This window comes from Frankliniella occidentalis, unplaced genomic scaffold, assembly GCF_000697945.3.
Source record: "Frankliniella occidentalis isolate FOCC.00 unplaced genomic scaffold, Focc_3.1 Scaffold15, whole genome shotgun sequence".
In the NCBI taxonomy this organism is placed as follows: Eukaryota; Metazoa; Arthropoda; class Insecta; order Thysanoptera; family Thripidae; genus Frankliniella; species Frankliniella occidentalis.
In genome coordinates this window covers 2,404,402-2,414,291 of record NW_026267145.1, presented here as the reverse complement: position 1 = coordinate 2,414,291, position 9,890 = coordinate 2,404,402, and the positions used below count along the sequence as shown (strand labels likewise).

The window sequence follows — 9,890 nt, the reverse complement described above, 5'->3', positions numbered from 1 at the left end:
AATTTGAACAAGTGAGTCAGTTGGCCTGCACCTTGCCGAGTCCGTCGGTACCAAATTTGTGGCGATCGCGCCCATAGGCCCGCCACAGAACCGTGGACAGTGCGGTGGGGCGGGTGTCCCTGGCGGCACAGCACCCTCTCCATTAGTACTGCTCTGAAGGGTTGACTTCCGAAAACGCGACTCTAGTGTATGTTCAGAACGTCCTGAGAAGGACACCTTTACCGAGAAAAGAGTTTTCTCTGTCCTGTTGAAGTTGTCCACGCGCTGCTGCGCGGCGATTGGCGGGAATGGGAACGGCGAGCAGCGATCTGGAAAGACAACAGAAAAAAGAAGGGGTGAAATGGGAAGGGGGACGTTAAAAGTAAAGTCAGAATCGGACCACAGAACCTTTCGGGAATTTGTAACAGTAGTTATATTCGCTGCTCGGTCGAAAATGCTTCGCTAGTTTCCTAGCGTTTCAATAAGAGTCTTGTAGGAAATTTTTTATACCTAATAGGTTAGTCGCTCATCTGGTGGAATAATAACAAATACTGGTAACCGGACGAAGTAGAGACAAATGGAGAGGAGGGGGTAAAAGAGAGGATGGTAAGGTGAGCAATGGTCTGACGACCGTGTGCCGGGGCAGGAAGGAAGTCGTTTGCCCAGCGAGCCCTAATTGAATTAGAGCACCAGACTTTGCCACGCTCCAAGACGTGCGCCCGCCGCAAAGGTCTTCATCCTAAAGGGGACAGGGATGGTAGCGGCGCACTTCAGGCTCAAAACACTGATAACGCAGGGCATATTGCAGTAAGCGTAATTATTTCTACTGGTGTCTTATTAATATGATGTCTCACTCAAGGGGCCAATCCCTTAAACGCGTGTGCGCATAGTTGTAATCGCCATCCATCTCAGTAAAAAATTTCTACCGTCGGTATATTTTCCTGATAAAAAAGGGATGATTGCAATCATTGCATGGAATTATGGAATCAATTTTTTTCAATTTCGCTTTCAGCAAGCAGCGTACATTCGGTTTTTTGGTTTCGAATTCGCTAGGAAACGGTAAATCATAGTCCACATATTGATTCTTTTCGTCCCAACAACTTACGTTTGTATTTTGCAGGGTCGGCATAGGCTTGACAAAGCACGTCAATTTGACACATCATGCAGCCTCTTAGGCTTGATTTGACTTGATTTGCATACCTGCTCGCCTGTTAGTGATGGAATGCCGATCAGCCATACCGCACCTCGACAGTAAAAGATACATGTTCACTGTAAAAAAACATTAATTTTCCTGTCGAATTGTTATCCTCTATGCGTACCAGGTGTTTGCTCCAAATGACATTAAAATAACTTTAGCATATATTTCGTATGAACTTTATTTAAGTTTGTTTATGCTTCCCTGCATTGAGTTAAAGCTTACACTCTCTCATAATTTTCTTGCTTTGTGTGAACTCGTGTAAAACTGAGCACCTACTAGTTTTTCTCTTGCTTCTTTGCGTCCTTCTCGTCAGCATGAAACACCAAACAGACCGACAACTGTTTCCTCACCTCTGCCGGCGCCATTTGATCCTCAAACAGTGCTGGCACGCTAGCTCCCCGCCGCAAGGTCGGTAATTTTGGTCAACGTGTCTCTTCTAGACGTGATGCCGTCCCTCCCACGGATGTCAGGAAAGCGGCTACGATTTTACGTCGTTAGGCACCGTCGCAGCGGAATAACACATGTGTCGGCTAGACAATGAAGCGTTTACCGTCAAGTGTTCATTTTAAGGGGTTAGCAAAAGGGGCCGCCGACTAACACCGCGCCGATTACTGCCTGTTGCTTGGCTCGACGATTTGAAAATCATCGAAGTCGTTCATTTGGTTGCTTTATGTGCCGCTTCACTACAAAGCTGGGTGTAATGCCAGTCGTGATGATTAATTTAACTGTAGAAAAATTTGTGGTTAGATTTGTTAACTCGCTAATTTTGCTGGTTGAGTGTTTCAACTTCCGTAAAGGAAAAAAAAAAGACAATTTTTGGACAGCCCTTTGTGTCTTTGTCTACCTCACATGGTAATTTTTTTTAGTTTGTATAAAGATTGCCGATCCCAGTTTTAATAAGCCACCGACTGTTCCAGTTATGATGAGTCAATTGCCGTTCATTGCATTTCCTTGGCAGGTGTACAAGGCTTGTCGCACTTTAACTTTCTTCCTTTTTATTAATAAGTCGGGGGTGGAAGTGGGATTGGGGAGGTACTTACAGAGTGTTCCTAAACCCGGGAGAATGGATCTCCACTTTTAACTTCATCCAAATATTATATTTAAACTGCAATAGAACTATAGAAAACTTTAGAAAACACTACTAGTATTTTGAACAGTGCAGCTGCTTGTCCAAATACAATTCCGGGCCGCAAAGCAAGGTGTCGCGTCATTACTCCTTTGGCGTCGCGACGTTGCGCGGCGCTCACAAAAGGTCGCTAATGCCCGCTGAGTGTCATCAGGGTGACATCTTACTGGAGCACCTGGCCAGGCCTCCTCGCTTCGAGTTCATCTGTTCACTTTTCTGCAGGCCCGGGACCTAGATCCGCTTTAAAAAAAGAGGAAACAACTTTTAAACCTGCATTTTTGAAAATTTTACATGAAACATTAACTTGCCTTTTAACAATATTTTTAAGAGAGCCTTTCCCTGATGCGATATGCTGCTGATTATAGGGGTTAGTGATTTGTCTGAGCTATCGCAGACCTATCCTAATTCTGATGTTGAAGACAACTAGGGGAGCAGCAGCAGCAGTCACTCTAATCGTGACAGTGTTTTCACAGTGAGGGCTCGGGGCCCGGGGTAAGGAGAGGGGGAGCGGGGTTAGTGAGGATTACGACCGATCGACTTATCACTCGGGGTAATGAAGGCGCCTTTAAATCATTCCACCCAATCAGCTTTTGGTGGGATTCGCGGAGAAGACGCCCCTGCTGTTGCTGCTTTGACTGCGGTGTCCGCGAGGTCATCTCAATGTAAATTGGTGAAAAACAGAGGCGATACGCCTGAACCCAGACCCGATTGCTGTTTACAAGTATTTAGGGTTAGTATTTTTTCAGTCTGAAAAAAAAAAAGGTGTGGCTATCGAACTGCGTCGCTTTGTTTAGAAGGCGGTGTCAGGATAATCAAGTCTTTAAATTATTTTATTTGCTTTCATACAGACTGAGCGAATTAGTAGTATTACTAGACATTCATATGAACTATTTTTCTCCAACGTGGTTTCCTCCTTTTTGGGGGTTTTTCAATTCACACCATGCATGGGTCAATTCTACTCCAATTTTCTCAAGATGCCCCTCGACAGACCCAATCGGATTATGCTGTGTGGTGTGCGTTGGACCCTTCGCGCACGCGTTCTGTACAGTCCATTGGTGGTTCTAAAACTACAAAGGATGGTCGCGATGCAGGGGCCAAACCGTGCCCACTACGTGCACTGTACAGTATTAGTAATATTCTTCTTTCTTTCAAACAACCTACCCGAGCATTTCATAAAACGCGCTCATTTCTAGACGAAATATATATTGGAGACTTTTTCCATGCTCGTGTTTTGTTGTTATTTTTCAATCCGGATGCCAGTTGTCGCAACAGCGTCATACATGGCCGCGACCGGCCAATTCCACCTGCAATGCCGAGCCCACCCCTCACCCTCTTTTACTCCTGCTGCAGATGGCCCTCCATTATTGGCGTTTCCTCCGTTTTCCATTAATTCTTTGTCGCCGCGTCCCCTCTCCACCATTAATTCATTTCACCTGCTGCGACTCCTGCCCCCCCCCCCCTTTTTACACCCACCTCTCTGCCCTCTTCTCTTTTTTATTTCACTCATTTCTTGGAGTGCCTTGAGGCTTAATTGTCTGCCTATCTGTCCTGCTCGCTATTGCAGAACAAGACGGGGATGGGCGGAGGGAAGAGTCAGGATAGGGACAGAAAAGGGGAAGCAGTGGGGAAGGGGGGAGAGGGGAGAGAATGCGCGGCTCTAAGGCAGACGGACAATAGGACGAGCACGGAAGATAGACACCATTTCCCCTATCTTTATTGTAGCAATTTCGCATCAGATAAAAATACTTCATGACGTTGAAGACGATAGAAAATCTGTGATTCAGGATTTTCATAAGTTGTTGAGAAGCGTTCTATTTCACACCGCGTGATTCGATGTTATTGACATTTTATAAAATCATGTAGGTATGTTGTAGTATGTAAGGTGCCCAGGGCCAAGTGACAGTTTTTGGACGGCTCCATTAAAATATAATAAACGACGCCGTCATGGAACAGGCAGTCGTGTTACCCATATTTAAAGTTCAAGATGGCATGCAATCTTTTCCTCAGTTTCAATCGCAAAATGCTCTTTATCAATGGTTCCACAAGTTAAGTGATTTCATCCGCACGAAGTTAATGAGTTCTTATTGCATCCAGTAATTGTTTTTAATTGGGACACAGCAACGGATGAGGGCCTTATTTTTCTTGATGCTTGTGTCCCAGATTTCTAACACAACGTATTTATATACATGTGTGTGTGAGGTGACCTACGCTCGCGCTCGCGAAAATATTCCCTTCCCCTGATAGGTCGATGGGTCCGCCCGCCTTCTTGGTGCTCTGTACGCGTCTGAGTGAGTTATCTTGATGTACGTGCGAGTGTGAATTGAACTGTCAAGTATGGAGGGGTGCGGGCAAGAGGCTGGATGGCCGAGTCGACCGTCTCTGGGAAGGTGGTGTGCTGTGCGTCCCTTTATGGAAGTGTAGGCAGTGGCAAAAGCACTGCAGCTAGTCTTCGTGCAGTGGCGGTACGTATCAGCCGGTGTAGCGCGTTCCCAACGCCCTTAATCCAACCAAAAAGACGATTATTGATATTTGTACACTTCTTCATTACACTACAGAAAACCAAGTACACGAAAAGTGCATCCACGGAACTTGTCGCCTTGTCGAGCAGTTTCCCTAAAGATTGAAATTGAAATCTGCACGCGGATTGAGAAACACCGCGGCGGCGGTGGGCAGTAAACGTGTCCGCCGCTGCGCGTTACGACCAGGGGCTGTGCGGGGCTGCGCTGCGGCGGCGGCCGCCCGGACGCATTGACTGATTCACGACGCGGTTGTTGCGCCGCGTTCCCACAGTCCAAATTCACGCCCCCCGCCTTAAAATACGGCGTGCTTCATGCTCACTTGGGTTGCATGTTGCACTGCCATATACGCGCTGCGGGGAATGAGCCTCCAAATTGCTTTTGCTTCTTCGGTGGCATCGCGCCCGCTGCTCGCCGCCGCCTCTGCGGTTTGTGATAAGGGGTGGCCTCCTGTGGCAGGCTGGCCCGCGCGGCCCGGCCCCGCCCCGGCCAGGCGCAGGCCATGTTGGAGTGGAGACCTTTGGAGGACTTCGGGTGGGTGCGTCTGAATGATTGCCAAGAGGTGGCGTGAAGACCCGTCTGTTGCAGAGCCCAATGGATTGGAAGGGTCAAGGGGTCACGGGATCTTTTTATCTTGGTTTTTTTGCGGTGTGGAGGAGGCTAAACCTAAAATCAGTTAAACGTACGTGCAGAAATAATGGCCGTAAAAACAAAATCAAAAGCAACCACAACATTTGGATTAGTTGACTATAAGCCAGCGTTTACGTTGTCATTGCACCTTGAAACACCGCAGGTATTTTGCCTTCAGGGCCGTATTCCTGCGACCCAGGCTACTGCTGCTGCACCCAGATCCGTTTCCTAAGCGTGACTTTCGGCCGGGTGCTCGGCGTTGTTTTCAGGCTCGCTGCATGCTAATGGTGTTGAACGCCCCGACGCCTCTGCGGAGCGAGCCGCAGGGGCGTGGTCGGTGCGTGGCATGTTGGCTGATTTGTTGGTAGCACTGCGCGGCAGCGCGGCGTGGCGGGGCGTGGTGAGCGCGGTGGGTAAGGCAACCGCCGCCGTGGGCTCCGCAGGCTGGCCGTAGGGGCGGGGCGGCCGGTAGTTACTTAGCAGCTCGCTTACAGCCCGACTAATATAGATATCATCCATTAGAAGTACAGTCTACGCCAAAGAGTCGAGACACCCCTCAGGTCACGCTTGTCGTGGACGCATGCTTGCAGGTGTTCAACATTTATGGTGGTTCGCAAAGCGGTTCATGTTGTACATTGGTTGAACTTTCTCACATTGTGATGATGCCTCGCTGAAAGTTAGCTATTACGTCTCCGAGTGCACCTCTGCTTCAGATATCTGTTGGCTCAGGTCTGAACGAACTGCCTTAGGTTAGCCTGTAGAGGCCATTGGTCGATAAAGAGGTATGCAGGCACGATCCAACAACGTTGGAGTATAGGAGGTCGGCAAAGGGGCTCCTCTAATTAAAACATAAAAAGGCAATGATCACTGGCCTATCACTTTACTCTGTCTGCCTTCGATATATTCATGTGAGCGACAGGCGACAGAGAGGTGCTACGGTTTTGATCAGAATATAACTAGACGCGTCTTGAAATTGCGAGTCTGCCCATAAATGGCAAAACAGCGTACGTAACGCCTCTCAGTCGCTTACAAATCGCGTCACGGACAGATATTTTTGACATACACCTCTGCCTAAAATTGCCCAGTCCTAAGTAAAATATATGATTATAAAAATTATGTGCTTGATTTTTTTTTATTCGGATTGTCTATTTGGCAACATGAAGTGTGAACGTTTTTCGTAGAAATGCCCATTTCTTTAAACCGGATGTTCAAAAAAGAAAAAAAAAATTCTCATGGTAGACCAGAAGAAGTCGAGACCAGCCAACGATTTTTTAGTTAAGACGTATTATATCGGACGGTAGCATAATAAATTCCTTTATTTTGCCGGATCCGTTTCATTCCAAGAGGCGTGACGGTCAGCTCATGTCCCTTCACACCTGTGTTGAGTTACGGGCCTCGCCCCCTAATAAGCGTTTTGATCCGATGCTGCATGGGGCCCTGAAATTTATGGTCTTCCTCACACGCCCCCCCCCCTCTCTCTCTCTCTCTCTCTCTCTCTCTCTCTCTCTCTCTCTCTCTCTCTCTCTCTCTCTCTCTCTCCCCCCCTCCCTCTCTCTCCCCCTCTCCTCCTCCCTCCCTTCTCGCGTATGCCTGCCCTTAAAAAGGCTGCGTGACCTCTTGCAACTTTTACTTTGCACTGGTGAGATGTGATTGTAAAAATTATTTTAACCATTACATAGGACAGCAGCATTTGGTGATGTATAATGTATTTGTGAAGGTGAGGCCCGAGGGGGCGTGTTGCTGCGCTATTCGCGGCTCTCATGGAAGCCTATTCTCTTCTTTTACCCAGATGCCCCACTGGCCCCGAAACACCGTGCTCTCTAAAATTACAAGTTAACTCATAGTAAGGCAGTGAGTGTGAGGGGAACGTATGAGATATGCTTTAGCTTCAGAAGAGAGGAACGAGCGGCAGAGGGCCAACAAACCAACCGAGACTCCATTGATGGCTCTATTTTGCAGACACTATACGGGCTGTCTAGTCTACAGTTTCGGAGCCCGGCGGGTTATTATCCAAGTGCGGCCGATATAAACATGTGAAAGAGAAGCTGGTCCATATTTATTCCCACCCCTTCGAAATAATTGGTCACCTATCGTGTCCAATGCTAGGCATTGGAAGTCTCGACTTAAAAAATTAACGCAAGCCTGATAGGCCGGGTTAAAGAAGAAGACATTTACCACTATACAAATATTGGTGTTTGAGTCATACAGAAGGTTGTGGTATCAGTCTCATCATGAGTCTTCTCATGGTCGCATCAGTAGATCCTTCGCGATCTTGTTGGTCGCTGGATCCACACATAAGTGTTAGACATGTGTTCTCATACATGTAATTTGTAAATTGCCTCCCGTCTGTAGACTTTTAAATTGTTGATTTGTATGCAAGTAGGTCCAACCAAATCGATTATACCTTTTTTGTCCAGGAAGCGTTTCGAACTCCAGTCTAAGGGACAACATCAGGCTGATGTAATGAGATTGGCATTGTCATCTCGTCGGTTGGCTGTAAAGCGCGACTCTTTATTTCCGAAGGTACCCTCAGTGTGTGAGTGAGGACAGAGAGGTGAGGTAGTATCGTGGTTGCGGTCAGTGGCGGCGCACTTCAAGGAGACCGCCGGGCTGGTGCTGCTTGCATTTCCGGAAGTCCCATTGCACTCTCTGTACTACATTGATTTAAATTTTGTAAACGCCCTTTTTAACTACGAATTGCCGTTGAAAAAATACAAAGCGTTCATACAATTACCTTGGATTCTTTGGGTCCCCATATAGAGGCTGGCCCAGAGAATTTCTTAGGTTACGGTACCACACCGCATGCTTGCAGGCGTGTGGGCGCCTTGTCAACTCGCAAAGGACCATAAAGTGCAGTGGTGAAAAACTGTAGGCAAGCCCACCCGCACGGCTGCATGCGGTTCAGTAGAGCTACGAAATATTTCTCGGTCGGTAGGCGTGGGCCATCTTGTGCTGAGCATGATAATGCAAGTTTATTCCACAGTTTCTCTGTCACATGGTATTATTTGGATGTCCAAATATTCAGAAATATTTAAATAACTTGTTTTCATGATGTGCAGCAAAACTTTGTCGGCGTAGTAGTATTTTTGTGACGGGGTTGTGGTGGCCTGCCAGGCCTGACAGCAATGGATGACCATCGGCATGACACCCCCGTAGTGCGCTCATTAGCACTGATGAGGGAATTACGTTCCGTGTCGCGAGAAAAGAGGTAGGCAGGCATTGTGGAAAGGAGGAACTTTATCTGGCGATGGCTGTTAGTGGCGGGGTCAACGTTCGGTTATCCACCGATATAAATTAAAAATAACATTTATTAATCATAACGCTGAGTGTGTCAGAATTCTCAATCGTATTGAAGTAGAAAACTTCCCCCACTACAGTCCATCCTGATCCGTCGAACTGTTTAAGAGAGGTAGCGATATTTAACCAGTTTTAAATGCTTTTCCCAAATATCACTTGCGCAAAAAATTTTAATGCAAAATTATGATCTCTGTTTATTGGTTTCGTGAACTCTTAAATTACAATGGAAGAGGGAGATTTTCGCTGACACTCTGTCAATCCAAATCTGTACTTTGTACACTTTAAATAAAGTGTACATGACATGTATGCTTTATTTAAAGTGTACGATGTACACATTTGAATTGACAGAACATGTACACATTTCAAAATATGTAATTAAAAGCTCAACATATGTAGAAAAAATTAACTCTGTTACATTCTGGGCAAAGAGGCAAGCGACAAAAATCCTTGAATGGTATGTCTCCCGCATCAAAACTGTTGTACGACTAATTTTCCGACTTTATGAAAATGCCCTTCTGATCTGAGGGAAGGGGCGGGGGATGTGTGGGGTGAGAGGGGCTAGTAAGTGTTCCCTGCCACCACTAGATGACGCTCCCCACAGCAGCGCAGCAATTTTGAAACGTAATTTTCATGAATTTAGCCCTTTTTTAACCGACACGTTACCTTAACGATATTCTTTATAAATTAATTACAGTATATTACCTGCTGATACGAAGTATCATCTCCTTAAATCTATAAAATTGACACAAAGATTCGTTTCAGTGCGTCTTATGAAATTTTATATTATGTTTAATTTGCTTTCTTGCGTGTGTGCAGGGGTGGGAGGGCTAGGTAGAAAGAGGCCGAAAAAATACTCCTTACCCTATCTGGCAAGCTCCCCCATCCTCAAAGACGGGCTACAGCGTTGGGCGTACACAGACGCGCTAGTGCGCTCAAGCCCTGCTAAAGCCACACCCGCCGCACTCGCTCTACGCACCCCATCTGGATAAGCCACACAGAAACATAACTCGGTGTTTACTCTTCATATAAACAGCAACGCGGAATTAGCATAAACCTCTGACAGCGCTGCAGCGGCGGCTCAGCACAGTAAAAGCGCGGGGTGGCGCCTGGCAGTCGGAGTGAGAGACAAATCAGTTTACATGCC

The 9,890-nt window shown here is 46.8% G+C and overlaps 1 protein-coding gene across 8 annotated transcripts in view; it reads left to right on the top strand.

Annotated features, from left to right (window-relative positions):
• Positions 1-9,890, top strand: part of LOC113204576 (uncharacterized) — a 138,480-nt gene that overhangs the window by 15,443 nt on the left and 113,147 nt on the right. The window lies entirely within an intron of this gene.